A 14,292-nucleotide genomic window follows, 5' to 3' on the forward strand; every position below is an offset into this window, starting at 1 on the left:
TCGCTCTTGTTACCCAGGCTGGAGTGCAATGGCACGATCTCGGCTCACTGCAACCTCCGCCTCCTGGGTTCAGGCAATTCTCCTGCCTCAGCCTCCCGAGTAGCTGGGATTACAGGCACGAGCCATCATGCCCAGGTAATTTTTTGTATTTTTAATAGAGATGGGGTTTCACCATGTTGACCAGGATGGTCTTGATCTCTCGACCTCGTGATCCACCCGTCTCGGCCTCCCAAAGTGCTGGGATTACAGTCTTGAGCCACCGTGCCCGGCCTGATGACATCTTTACTTTTACCTCCCAGTTTTTTCACAGGGACTTTATTTTTTGCAAAAATGGGCCGGAAGCAGTGGCTTATGCCTGTAATCTCAGCACTCTGGGGGGCCAAGGCATGTGGACCACTTGAGGTCAGGACTCTGAGACCAGCCTGGACAACATGGTGAAACCCCATCGCTACTAAAAATACAAAAAATTACCCAAATGTGGTGACAGGCACCTGTAATCTCAGCTACTTGAGAGACTGAGGCAGGAGAACTGCTTGAACCCCAGAGGCAGAGGTTGCAGTGAGCTGAGATCACACTACTACACTCCAGCCTGGGCAACAAGAGCAAAACTCTATCTCAAAAAAAAAAAAAAGAATGTAGGGAAGCCAAAAAAATGTGAGAGAATTTTTGCACTTGGAGGGATAATAAACTAAAGATGGCAGGGGTTCACAAAAGCCCGTAGAACATTCTGTCTATTTATTGGGCTCTTGCTATGTACCACACACCTTACATACATTCTCATTTCAGACAACACCTTTATGAAATATGCACATTGAAGAATCAGAGTCTAACAGACTTTAGGCAACTTGCCCAGGGTCATGCAGTAGATGAGTAGTGGAGCCAGAATTCGGACCCAGGACTCTTGACTCCAGCATTCCCATTCTCAAACCGTGTTTCATTGGCCTTTTTATGGCTTGTGGATGACTACTATGAGAAGGATCAAAGGTGCAGGGTCAGAAATGCAGTTTTGACTCCTATTGTTGGCATGCAAATTACTGCTTGCTTCTGCTCATTTGCTTCCTGTCCTGCTCAGGCTGCAGCAAGAGCAGAGTTTCCTTGGCTCCCTGGGCAGCATTGCCTGATTCCATCTTGAACCCTCCTGCAGCCCAACGGGGTAAGGGCTGAGAAGCACCCAGCCCAAGCCAGGAATGATCTGCCTCGGCAGGGACTACAGCCTCGATTCTCTGAAAAGAACGTGGTTTGCTCAGAGAGGCTTTTACCCAAGAGAAAGGAAAACTATGGCCATCGAGTTTCAGCTGACCTTAAAACCCCTGTGATCTTAGTCGTCATTTAGTGCATTCTGCATATTACTCAGCTTCTCCATTGTGTAGCTGGAGGAAATATTTGTGCTGTGTTATCTTTGGTAGTCAGTGGGCAGTTTGCTCCCTGCTGAGTTTACTTTTTGTGTATTTTGAAGTTCAAGGTCAGATTGGGTGTTGGAGTGATCTATGTCTGGGAGCCAGGGGAGGTTTTGTATTAAATGGTGACCAGCGTGTGTTCCCAGCCTAAGCATGAATGAAAAAAATTCAGAACATTTTTTTTCCTCTCCAGCTCATTTCAAGGGGCACATGCCCATAAGGTCAACCCTGAATGACTTGGGCAAGTAAGTATGGACCGCAGAAACTCAGAGGAGAGAGGAATTGGATGAGGCTAAGGTCAAGGTCAAGGTCTAATCGGGAAGGCTAAAGAAGTCTGAGTTGGTCCTGGGAAGAATGAGTGGGCTTGGGCTTTCTCTCCTGCTGGAGGTTGCAGGCAGAAACCACAAGAGTGTGCTGACTATGAGGGAGGAGGGGACCATCTGGCAGGAGAATTGGCTCATTGGGGAGCACAGACTGGACAAAGTTGGAAGGGACGTGTGGCCTGATTTTTAAAAGGGTCACCTGAGTGCCATGCAGAGAAGCTGCATTTTATCGTTGACTTGATGATGGTGGACTGAAAGTTTCAAAGGAAGGTTATATGAAAGCAGAGATCCCGAGCAAATGCTTTGAAGGAGCTGGATGGGAGATACAGGAAGCAGGGAGCCCATCGAGGCCACGATTTCATTCATAATAACAGGTCCTAGGGCCTGGGGCCCTGGCTGGGGAAGTTAAGCAGGATGGGAGGAGACACGCCAGCCACGCAGAAGAAAGCGCCTACGAAGCCAGGCTGTGGTGGAGGCAGGGGAAGGAGGAGCTGGACACCTCCAGGTGCTGCTGCGAGGTCACTAACAGAAAAGAGCTTTGACTTAGAGGTGACTGGTAAACTTCTCCTTTTTCTAAGTAAACTGTTAATTCAAGCGTAGCATTTATACATGAGAAGGGCACAAATCATGGGTATATACCTCGATGGATCTTTGCACAGTGAACACGCTTGTGAAACCAGCACCTAGATCAGGAAGCAGCACAACAGCACTGCAGACCCCTTCCCTCTGTGTCCCCTTCCCTTCCCTCATGCCTCCTGCCAGGGATACCACCACCCTGATTTCTAATACCTTTGAATTACTCGTCTTTCATTCAATGTGTCGTGAAATTCATCCGCGTCGTTGCGTATCCTTGTGGTTTGTCAATTCCTGACGTTGTACAATATTTGACCCCGTAAACATAATGCCCCTCCTTTATCTTGTCTACTGGCGGGAGACATCTGAGTCATTCCCAGGTCAGTGCTGTTAGGAACAGGGCTTCTGTGAGCACAGTTGTGAACGTGTGTTCCCAGCATACATGAACGTAAGCTTCTTGGTTGTGTACCAAGGGGTAGGCTTGCTGGGTTGTAGAGCCTGCATGTGTTCAGTTTGTATAGGCACTGTCAAGCACACACATGGGATTTTGTTTTGTTTTGTTTTGTTTTGTTTTTGAGACACAGTCTCACCCTGTTGCGCAGGCTGGAGGGCAGTGGCCCCATCTTGGCTCACTGCAACCTCCGCCTCCTGGGTTCAAGTAATTCTTATGCCTCCGCCTCCCAAGAAGCAGGGATTACAGGCATATGCCGCCACATCCAGCTATTTTTTATATTTTTAGTAGAGTTGGGGTTTTGCCACATTGGCCAAGCTGGTCTCAATCCTGACCTCAAGTGATCAGCCCACCTCAGCCTCCCAAAGTACTGGGATTCCAGGTGTGAACCACCACGCCCAGCCTACGTGTGGGTTTTGATCCTTGAATTTTAAGTGGCAGACAGGAAACACGTTGGTGGGTGGGTTAGGGCTGCCGCTCTTGACAGGTGAGAGACAGGTTCAAATTTAGTATCATGAAAGAAAGTTGAAAGAACATTTTACTTGCTTTTGCGACGCGGCTCAAAGTCACTTTCGTCCTTGAGCAGTGTACTGGAGCCGTGAGAGAGGGGACCACACCCCATCCCAGCAAAGGGCTGCCAACAGTCCTGTTAGGTTTCCCAGACCCTCAGCTAGGAGGATCCCTAGGGCACGTTTCTTTGTCTCTTCCCCTTAACGGAATTTGTGCAAAATATATATTTTTTCAGTTTTGTTGTTTTTCTGAAGCGTTGGACTTTCCCCTAGGTTTATGACATGTGCTCCATTTCTCACAGTTCCAGCTCTCATAGAAATTCGCGTAATTGCTGCAATTTTAACATCTTGGAAAGTATGCGGGGTGGGGGGTGCAAGAGGATGGGCAGTTTCTACTACAGCTAGCTAATGGCTAGTGGGGGTGCCCCGTAGATCTTTGTGGCAAAACAAAGAAGAAGCTCTGGAAGGAGCAGGGTCCGGGAGGAGAGGTCTTCTTTCTCCAGGGAATCTTTTGCCTGCAGACCAAAAAACAGAGTTTTCAGACTCCTTTGCATCTTAAAAAAATACTCTGTCTTCTGTACGACTAAATACTTATGTAGCCCAGATGTTAGCTTGAGGCCTCCCTACCCCACAGGAACTTTGCAAAATTATTTTAAACCTCTATCAGTTCTATGGTCCACCGAAGTTGAAATTCTTCCCCAAGATTTCTCCTAATTTTCAGGGAACTTATGCTCAGGGAGAGGTGGTCCTTTAAAGTTCTGTTACCCAGAGTGGGTCCAGAGACCAGCAGCGTTGCTGTCGCCTGGGAGCTTGTTGGAAATACAGACTCTCAGTTTTAACCCTTGAGTTTAGATCTACTGTTAAGGGTTTGAATGTGTCCCTTAAAGTTCTCGTGTTGGAAACCTATCCCTAAAGCAACAATGTGGAGCGCTGAGATGTTTAGGAAGTGATTAGGTCATGAGGGCTCTACCCTCATGAATACATTAATGCTGTTACAGCAAGAGTCATATTTATTTATTATTTATTCATTTTTTTGAGACAGAGTCTCACTCTGTCACCCAGGCTGGAGTGCAATGGCGCAATCTCAGTTCACTGCAACCTCCGCCTTCCGGGTTCAAGGGATTCTCCTGCCTCTCTTTCCCTATGTAATACCTTCTGCCACGTTATGGCAAAGCAAGGAGGCCCTCACCAAATGCCAGCCCCTTGATCTGGAACTTCTCAGCCTCCATAGTCATGGGCCAATATATTTCTGTTCATTGTAAATTACCCAATCTTGGATTGTCTGTTATAGCTCCATTTTACTAATCCATTTCTCACAGCACAAAACAGACAAAGACACTTAGTGAATGAGAACCTGCATTTTCCCAAGGCCCCCAGGTGATTTGTGTACGTGGCATAATTTCAGAAGCACAGCTGTAGGGGGAAAGAAGAGGCTCTAGCATCTAACAGATCTGGGTTCAAATCCTGGCTCTCACATTAGTAGCTGGTGACCTTGAGCACATCACTTCCTCTCACTGAAGCTTGGTTTCCTCCTCTGTGAAATGATGATTGCACTCTCAAGGCCACAGCATATGGAAGCCAAGAGATTCCGGTGAGATAATCCGCAAAGCCAGCGTATGCAGATTCCCTACAAATATTCTGTCTCCTTCCTGGACTTATGCAGCCTCAGAAACAATGGAATGCGTGCCTCCTCTCACATCATAGGGCTTCTGGTGGAAATGTTTGGAAACTGGATCCCAGGGATGGCTTCTTGCCTGACTTTAGCAGGGCATGCATTGGATTTTTCTGGAAATAATGACAGTGGGCATGCAGAACTGCTCGTACTCTCCGGCTGCACCCAGCAATCTCTACTCACTGTTGTGATGCATGCCTAGGTATATAAGACTGAGAGAGGGAGAGCGTTTTTCTTCCTTAATCTATGGCTGGATGAATTCCATTGCTAGCATCTAATATGGATGCAGGTAACCATGCCTCTATTTCCACTGTATTTAAATGTCACAATATCATAGCATAGCATAGTTAGGGTGTGGGCCCTCCTACAGTAGTGGTACCTAAGGAAGGAGGTGAGACCTTCGAGAATGACTGTAGTCTCTTGGCTCCAGGCAACAGAAACCTAGCTTAAGCTAGCTTGTACAAAAGTGAGTTGGTTCACGGTCTCCTAGGAGGGGCTGAGCCAAAACCCAAAGGCATAGTGGGGTCTCAGGAAAAATCAAATCTTGGAACCTTGAATGCTTAGGGACTTGCTTTCCATTTTTCTTTTCTGTTTCTTTTTGTGTGTTAACTTTATTCTCACTGAGCACCGGATTTTTCCAAATGGTAAGGAACATGACCACCGTTTATGGTCCATATGGTCGGAAACAGATATTCTATATCCATGCATGAAAAAATGAATAGTTATCTGTATCTGTGTCTCAGTCTGTTTTTATATCTATGACAATATCAAATAGTTCTTCACACTAAAGAGTGAAATAAGCCCAACATATCAGAAATGCCCTTCCTGTGAATAAAAGCAATCTGTATTTCACCCTCTCATCTGGGATTTGTTCCCAAGTTGCCCACAGCTCAGCTCCTCTCTCCATGCCATCAGAAAGTAACCAAGCCCCATTGAAAAGGTAAGGAATAGTCTATACATTTGGTGGTTGCAACATCTTGGCTGGGTGCAGTGGCTCACACCTGTAATCCCCACACTTTGGGGAGGCCGAGGCAGGCAGATCACAAGGTCAGGAGTTCGAGACCAGCCTGGGCCAGCATGGTGAAACCCCATGTCTACTAAAATACAAAAATTTAGCCAGGTATGGCGGTGTGTGCCTGTAATCCCAGCTACTCGGGAGGCTGAGGCAGGAGAATTGCTTGAACCTGGGAGGCAGAGGTTGCAGTGAGCTGAGATCGCACCACTGCACTCCAGCCTGGGCTAACAGATCAAGACTCCATCTCAAAAAAAGGATAATCTATAAATGTGGTGGTTGCAACACCTTAAAATGAAGAGGGGCGGTGGTGCAGGGACAAGAGTCACCAGTGCAGTCTAGAGAAAGGAGACTTGGAGAGTGGGCAATAGGAATCTTGGGAATTTGGAAGTGGCAGAACCAAATGCGACAATCTCTGTATCACCAATCAGTAGGAGTGAGAAGGATGGTTTGATCCTGACGCCTCCAGTGGGAATTAATACTTAGGGGAAAGGAACATGAAAGAAACTGGTGATGCACGTGGACTTTGGGAGACCGTTCCAATATCTGTACCTTTACAAAATCATAATTAAGATATCAATAACATTTAGCATACTTCATATTAGTCATGATAAATATTATGGAAGGTATTCTCGTTTATCATTCCTTATTTGAGGTACAAGCTTTTTAGAAACTTCTTCCTCCCCCGTTTTAACTAGATGGTTGTAAACTCGTTTTGTGTTGCTGCTGAAGGTTTGCATAATACACCACCATCCACACAGTCTCTGCACCCTGTGTAAAACCTCTCTATTTTTAAGACATAGGGTTGCCAAGTTCTGCTGCCAGTTCTCACTGGATTCCAAAAATCTTTTCCAGGTCTTCTCTCCCAACAGGGGCATTCTGAAGCGCTCCAAAGAAGGAGGACTTCTCAAACTGTGCTTTGCATGTGAATCCCCCGGGGATCTAGTTAAAATGCAGATTCCTGCTCCACCGGCCTGCAGTGGGGCTGAAGGTTTGCATTTCTAATGAGCTCTCAGGTGATGCGGAGGCAACTGGCACAGAGACCCCCACTTCGAGCAGCTCAGCAAGGCTCTCTGCGGCCTTTTCCTTCACTGCGGTTGGCTTTCTGCCTCCCAGTCCTTCAGCAGGACGCGTCACTTCTCTGCCATCTGCTTTGCTTATCTTTCCAGCCCCCACATTCTCATCTTCTAATTATCCCCAACAGGGCTGCCTTGCTCAGATAAAATGTCCCCCAGGTTTCTCAGGAATAAAGTCGGAATGGCTAGAGTTTCCTGACCAGGGAACCTCCCCATTGAGGATAAGGAGTGAAGGAGGGCAAGGCTGGGAGTAACTGGATAAGAAACATAGACTTTAGAAAAGGCGAATCAGCAAGAAATAGGTGTCATGCTCGGGTCAGAGGATCTCAAAGGGTCTGTATTGCTTCAGGACTGGGAGGGTCTGAAAAATGAAATTCCAGTCATGTCACTGTGACTCAGCCTATGGAATGAACTTCTTGTGCTCACTCATACACGTTCTTTTCCTTCCTGTGCTCACTTCCCTACCCCGTTGTAGTGAGATGGGGCCATGTAGTGAATTCTGGCCTGTGCTTTGTGAGTGGAAGTGATGTGTATCACCCGTATGCTGAAGCGTTGACCTGCTGATACAAGACCCTTGGACCCTCTCTCGCCCTGCTGCATTGATGAAGAAGGCCACCTGGTTTTAGTGGTGCCATATAGATGTGGAGCCTTTGTCAACCTGTTTTGCTGAGTCATCGTTGGCTTTGTCAGCCTGTTACATGGGTCATCATTGGTTGAGTGATTAAGACAAACCATTGTTTTTCATTGCTTTAACTAGGAGCAGTGTTTGTTATTGCAGCAAAAACTAGGTTATCCTGACTAATACACTGCACAATGAGAGAAGGGAGGAGGAATTATGGAGGGAATCGGTGAAGAAGCTTCATGGAAGCTCCCCCAGGTACAGACTCAGACCATATATTTAAAAAAAAGGGGGCCGGGCGCAGCGGCTCACGCCTGTAATCCCAGCACTTTGGGAGGCCGAGGCAGGTGGATCACGAGGTCAAGAGATCGAGACCATCCTGGTCAACATGGTGAAACCCCGTCTCTACTAAAAATACGAAAAATTAGCTGGGCATGGTGGCGCGTGCCTGTAATCCCAGCTACTCAGGAGGCTGAGGCAGGAGAATTGCCTGAACCCAGGAGGCGGAGGTTGCGGTGAACCGAGATCGCGCCATTGCACTCCGGCCTGAGTAACAAGAGCGAAACTCCGTCTCAAAAAAAAATTTAAAAATAAATAAATAATAAAAATTTTAAAAAAGGAGGAAGCAGGGCTGCCTCCCAACAGGAAGGCACAGGAAGAACAGAGGCTTAAACTAGAACTTGAGAAGAGCAGAGGCTTCGGGGAAAATGCTGAACTCATCAGAAGGAGGTTTTAGGGCTTTGTATAGATCAAGAAGAACAAGAGAAGGAAAGACACGTTGTTTGGAGGAAATGATGTAAAATTACCAGGGGACAAAGAGGAAGCGAAACTGCTCACCTCCGACTTTGCTTTCATTTTCCACAGCAGGGGAAATAATCTTTAAGAAGGATGAGACAAAAGGCATGCAGAGGGAAGTGCTGTTTAAGACATTAGACAATGAGCTTTGTTTCTTCAGCACGCATCACTGAGCGGCACGGTGGTGTGGCTCAAGAACACTGGATGAATGAATAAAAATATGTGAGGCGGTAGGAAGAGGGTCTCACTTATTTCACTGGATTCAAGTCCTTGGGCGCAGATGAATTAAATTCCAAGGTCCTGAGGGGAAGTGCAGCTGTGAAAGCAGAAGCAGTGTTAGTAATCTTCCAGAAATCAAGGGCAATGGGAAAGGGAGGGGTCAGATTAGAAATCTGAGTTCTTTTAAAACAGGGAGGAGAAAGGGGGGAATCCAGAACCTCTCTGCAGTGAATTCGTTTTAAATTCTGACACTATTATAGAAGAATCTATTTCCCATTTCTCTTCTAGAAATGAGTCTGTTAAGTTGATGACTTAGGAACAACCGGGAAATAGAATAGTTATTGGGAGTCTCTGTACTTAGAGATTAGAATAGCTTATTTTTATCGAGGACTTACCAAGTGTCAGTCAATGTGCAATCAACAATTGCACATCGATTATTTAATCAGCGCTCATCATCGTCTAATAAGGCACCACATTCTTACAGCTGAGGACATGAATCATACCATCAGGGTCCACAGCCTGCTCTCCATGACTCCAGAAACAGTGCTCTCTACCATGAAGCTGTGGGAGCCCCCTAGCTGGTGGGGAGCTGCTGGGGGAGCGGAGAAGATTGGCTGGAGGGTGGGATAGGTTAAAACCCCTTCACACGTGGCCACGGGGATCACCCCACATGCTGCCCTGCACTTACAAAATCCGAACGGCCTGGAAGTCAGCACGTGGCTGAAGCAGCCCTCTTGAGCGGGCTGCACAGTTGGGCTTCAGAACCACTGCATGGGAGGACGGAAACAGTGGTCCTCGCCAATCTGAAGGACGTTCATGTGAAAGAAGAAACAGGGAAGATAGCTGATATTGTTTGGATGTCTGTCCCTTCCAAGTCACATGCTAAAATGTGATCCCCAGTGTTGGAGGTGGACCTAGTGGGAGGTCATGGGGACGGATCCCTCATAAATGACTTGGTACCCTCCTCTCGGTAGTAAGTTCTCACTCGATTAGTTCACGTGAGATCTGGTTGTTAAAAAGAGTCTAGGTCCTCCTTCCTGTCTCTCCTGCTCCCTTTCTCACTGTGTGACACCCCTGCTCCTCCTTTGACTTGTGCCATGATTGTAAGCTCTCTGAGGGCTTACCAGAAGCAGACGCTGGCTCTGCGCTTCTTGAACAGTCTACAGAACTCTGAGCCAAAAACAAACCTCTTTTCTTTATAAATTATCCAGCCGAATGCAGAATGAGCTAGTGCAATATGTTAGCTTGAAATAGCCAACGTCCCTCTTGTTGATTGTTATCTGTTGATTTTCTTCCTTCTGCGCAGCCTTCCCGTTGTTTAGGAGACAGCCGTAGGCTGATTTACTCACAGGCAGGAGAGGACAGATCCATGACAAATCATGGGGCAATGGGAAATTACTGTCAAGCAGAAATGAAGTGTAGAAAGGTGCTCAAAGAGAGAAAGAGAGGCGAGAGGTGCAATTGAGCATCTGCCCGTTCCTCATACTCCCATGCTGCCCCCAAACACCACTAGAGTCTAATTCTCCAGTAGAGGTGCTGGCAAGTAAAAATACACACCAGTTGGAGAGAATCCCAGAGCATGGCACATTTGCAGCTTCCCAAGCTGTGTCCTGATAAAATTCCAGGCCCTTTAAAGTCCACCCTCAATTCCCCAAAGCCAATACGGTATTAATATGTGGTCACATTTAAGATGCATGACACGTTGTTCCAAAACCCTCACTGCAGTTCCCAGCTTTAATAACTTCAGAAGTATAAATGAAACAAACTTACCAAAGAGGTCATATAAAAATGTAATTATTTAAATTTCATTTACACTTACTGAAGTTGTGAGTTTGAAGCAATTAATTTTTTTTTGACATTTTAAAAAAATGATAGACTCCTCTGGCAGAGGCTAAGTATTGCCTGAAACAAAAAATTAAAAATGAGATTGTTCTAAATTCACAAAACTAAAAAGATCTAAAAGAAACTTGAATAACAAACTTCAGATGATTTTTTGGTAAGTTTGCAACATTTATTTACACTTCTGCAATGATTAAAGCTTGAAACTGGCAGGGCATGGTGGCTCACGCCTGTAATCCCAGCCCTTTGGGAGTTCAAAGCAGGAGGATTGCTTGAGGCCAGGAATTTGAGAACGGCCTGGGCAACATGGTGAGGACCCATCTCTAAAAAAGAAATTTACAAAGTAGCTGGACATGGTGGCATGTGCAAATAGTCCCAGCTACTTAGAAGGGTGAGGCAGAAGGATGGCTTGAGTCCAGGAGTTTGGTGTTACAGTAAGCTATGATTGTACATGCTACACTCCAGCCTGGGCACCTGTCTCCAAAAAAAGAAAGGAAAAAGAACTTAAAACTTGCCCAAGATTTTGGAAACACTGTATAAGAAGGTAGTTTCTTGGGCCGGGCGCGGTGGCTCAAGCCTGTAATCTCAGCACTTTGGGAGGCCGAGGCGGGTGGATCACGAGGTCAAGAGATCGAGACCGTCCTGGTCAACATGCTGAAATCCCGTCTCTACTAAAAATACAAAACATTAGCTGGGCATGGTGGCGCGTGCCTGTAATCCCAGCTACTCAGGAGGCTGAGGCAGGAGAATCGCCTGAACCCAGGAGGCAGAGATTGCGGGTGAGCCGAGATCGCGCCATTGCACTCCAGCCTGGGTAACAAGAGCGAAACTCCGTCTCAAAAAAAAAAAAAAAAAAAAAAAAAAAAAAAGGTAGTTTCTTATTCTCCACTGTCAAGTTACATTGCAGGCTGAATCTGCAAGCTGTGCAGACAGCATTCAGTACTGGGAGCTGTGGCTTGCTTATCAATGACCAATCAGGACTTTGAACTTTAAAATTCTGCAGTCATTGCCAAGTCCTCAGGCATATTTGGAGTGTCTGTTTCTTTGGCTTCTGTTTCTGTTTGTTGGCTTGTTTTATGAATTTTGGTTTGTTTAGTAATTTATAAGAGCTCTGAGATCCAGGTAAGCCTATTCCCATAGCAAAGCAAAGGAGAGGTGCGTGTGTGTGTGTGTGTGTGTGTGTGTTTAAAAAATTTTATCATGGAAGCTTTCAGAAATACAAAAAGTGGTATAAACCCCCACCACCTAACCCCAATCATTATGAATGTTTTCTTTGTTACTATGCTGAAGTGTTTCAGAGCAAATTATAAATGTGTCAATTTTGTTGAGCTTAAAAGGACAGTTTCAGTATTGGAAATGGAACCAAATAGGATCAATTATCAGAGAGAGAGAAAGAAAGAACAAAAGAGGGAGGTGGGAGGGAGAGAAGAGACTGAAATAGAACAACATCCGCAGTGAGATTCCTATATTTATCCCCGCCTTCCTTCCTGGCCCATTTTCACAGTTTTCTCTACTTCCCACCTACTTAATTATTTGCTTTGAAATATCAACAACCTTGGCAAGCAGAGATGTCTCTCAACAGAAGGCTTTGTAGCAGAGTGAAGGAAAAGGAAGTCCACTCTTTTCTGCATCCTTCGGGGCCTCTCTCCTGCCTGTCTTCCTTGGAGTTCACAGTCTCCCTGCCAGGCGCTCAAGGAGCTGGGTGACTGCCTTTTCCTTTTCTTGTGCAGAAGGAACTTAGCTCTTAATCCTGGAACATAGCCATTTTTCCTTTGCTAGCAAGACTTGGGAATAGGGCAGGGAAAGGAAGACTCTCTGGAGTGGAAGGGATCTGTCATTCCTTGGGAACACTCACCCTGGAACAGCATTTCCTCAAACTGCAGTTCTGTGAATGCCTAGAATTCTGATAAATGAAACTAGGATTTCCACTAATAAAGCTCCCCAAATTAGTTTGGGGCACAATATTTCTAGTAAGTATTAGCCTGGTAACAACTTAAATGATATCAGTCAAACAACCCTCTTTACCTTTGTCTTTGTTTAATGGTGGAACTTTTTTCTGACTGCCTATTAATATCTCATTGTATGTTAGTTTTTTGTAAAGCAGAGTTTGGGGAATGCTGTCCTGAGATTATTGTTTCTGATCTGAGACAATAGGGTGGGTTAAATCACCTCTCCCAGCTTGGTAAAGGACAGCTCATTCCATTTGAATATTTATTTATTTATTTATTTATTAGAGATGGGGTGTCACCATGTTGGCCAGGCTGGTCTCGAACTCCTGACCTCAGGTGATCCGCCCATCTCGGCCTCCCAAAGTGCTGGGATTACAGGCGTGAGCCACCGCGCCTGGCCTCCATTTGGATATTTAGAAGTGATGGAAGGTCAGAGCTGACTAAAGGGATGTGGGATCATTGGCTCCTACATGGAAGATACATGGCAATGCCGGAGAGCCAGTGGGATTACTGGTTAAGGCAGGCAAAGCCATCAGACAAAGCAGAAAAGAGGGGTACTCGGGTGCCCACTGGCAGCCTTGGATCCTACAGAGACCCGAGATGAGTCAAGGGAGACTGTTGCTCTGGTGGCTCAAGGCCTGGGCTGCCTAGGCTAGGTGACCTCAGACCTGCTTCTAGTGGCCTATGGCCTCCAGATCATTTATTCTTGAAACGAGAATGCAGAGACCACCCGTCCAAGGGAAGACACATTAGCCCAGGAGTTAGAAGAGCAGAGGAAAAATAACCCAACAGTTATGTGTATATGTTTGTATTTTTAAAGCATGTGTGTGTAAGGAATTTTTACATTTTCATGATGTTTTAGAAGTAAATTAAAAAGCAATCTCAAAAGACAGGGTGATATTTAAATGATTTCATCACTCAGTTTTAACACCTTCAGACTATGTCTTTGCCATTCTTGAGATCTTAATTTTAAGTCATTCTCAAAATCGCGCCACTCTTTTGTGAAGGCTACGCTGTTTTTTTCTTGGCATTTAGCTTTGTAGAGACCACCTTGATCTATGTTCCTCTCTATGTAATTTGTTTTCCTTTAAAGGCCTAGATTCTTACGGAAATTTATGTAAACTGTTAAAACATTTTAAACTTTGTATTTTGAAATAATAATAGACTCACAGGAAGTTGTTAAAATGCTACGTAAAGAACCATGTATGCTTCACCTAGCATCCCCTAGTGGTGATATCTTACTTAAATAGCACAATATCTATCTATCTATCTATCTATCTATCTATCTATCTATCTATCTATTTATTTTTTTGAGACGGAATTTCGCTCTTGTTACCCAGGCTGGAGTGCAATGGCGCGATCTCGGTTCACGGCAACCTCCGCCTCCTGGGTTCAGGCAATTCTCCTGCCTCAGCCTCCTGACTAGCTGGGATTACAGGCACGCACCACCACACCCAGCTAATTTTTGTATTTTTAGTAGAGACGGGGTTTCACCATGTTGACCAGGATGGTCTCAATCTCTTGACCTCGTGATCCACCCGCCTCGGCCTCCCAAAGTGTTGGGATTATAGGCTTGAGCCACTGCGCCCGGCTATTTATTTATTTTTAAATAGAGATGGGGCTTCGCTATGTTGCCCAAGCTGCCGCCAGCTCCTTGGTTCAAATGAGCCTCCCACTTTAGCCTCCAAAGGGTTGGGATGACAGGAATGAGTCTTGGCGCCTGGCCTATAATACAGTATCGGAATCAGGGCATTGACATTGATCTAATACTGTTAATTAGTCTACAGACTTTATTTTATTATTAATTTTTTTGGGTGGGGGGAAAGAGTCTTTCTCTGTTGCCCAGGCCAGAGTGCAG

This window comes from Saimiri boliviensis, chromosome 5 (genome assembly GCF_048565385.1).
Source record: "Saimiri boliviensis isolate mSaiBol1 chromosome 5, mSaiBol1.pri, whole genome shotgun sequence".
NCBI lineage: Eukaryota > Metazoa > Chordata > Mammalia > Primates > Cebidae > Saimiri > Saimiri boliviensis.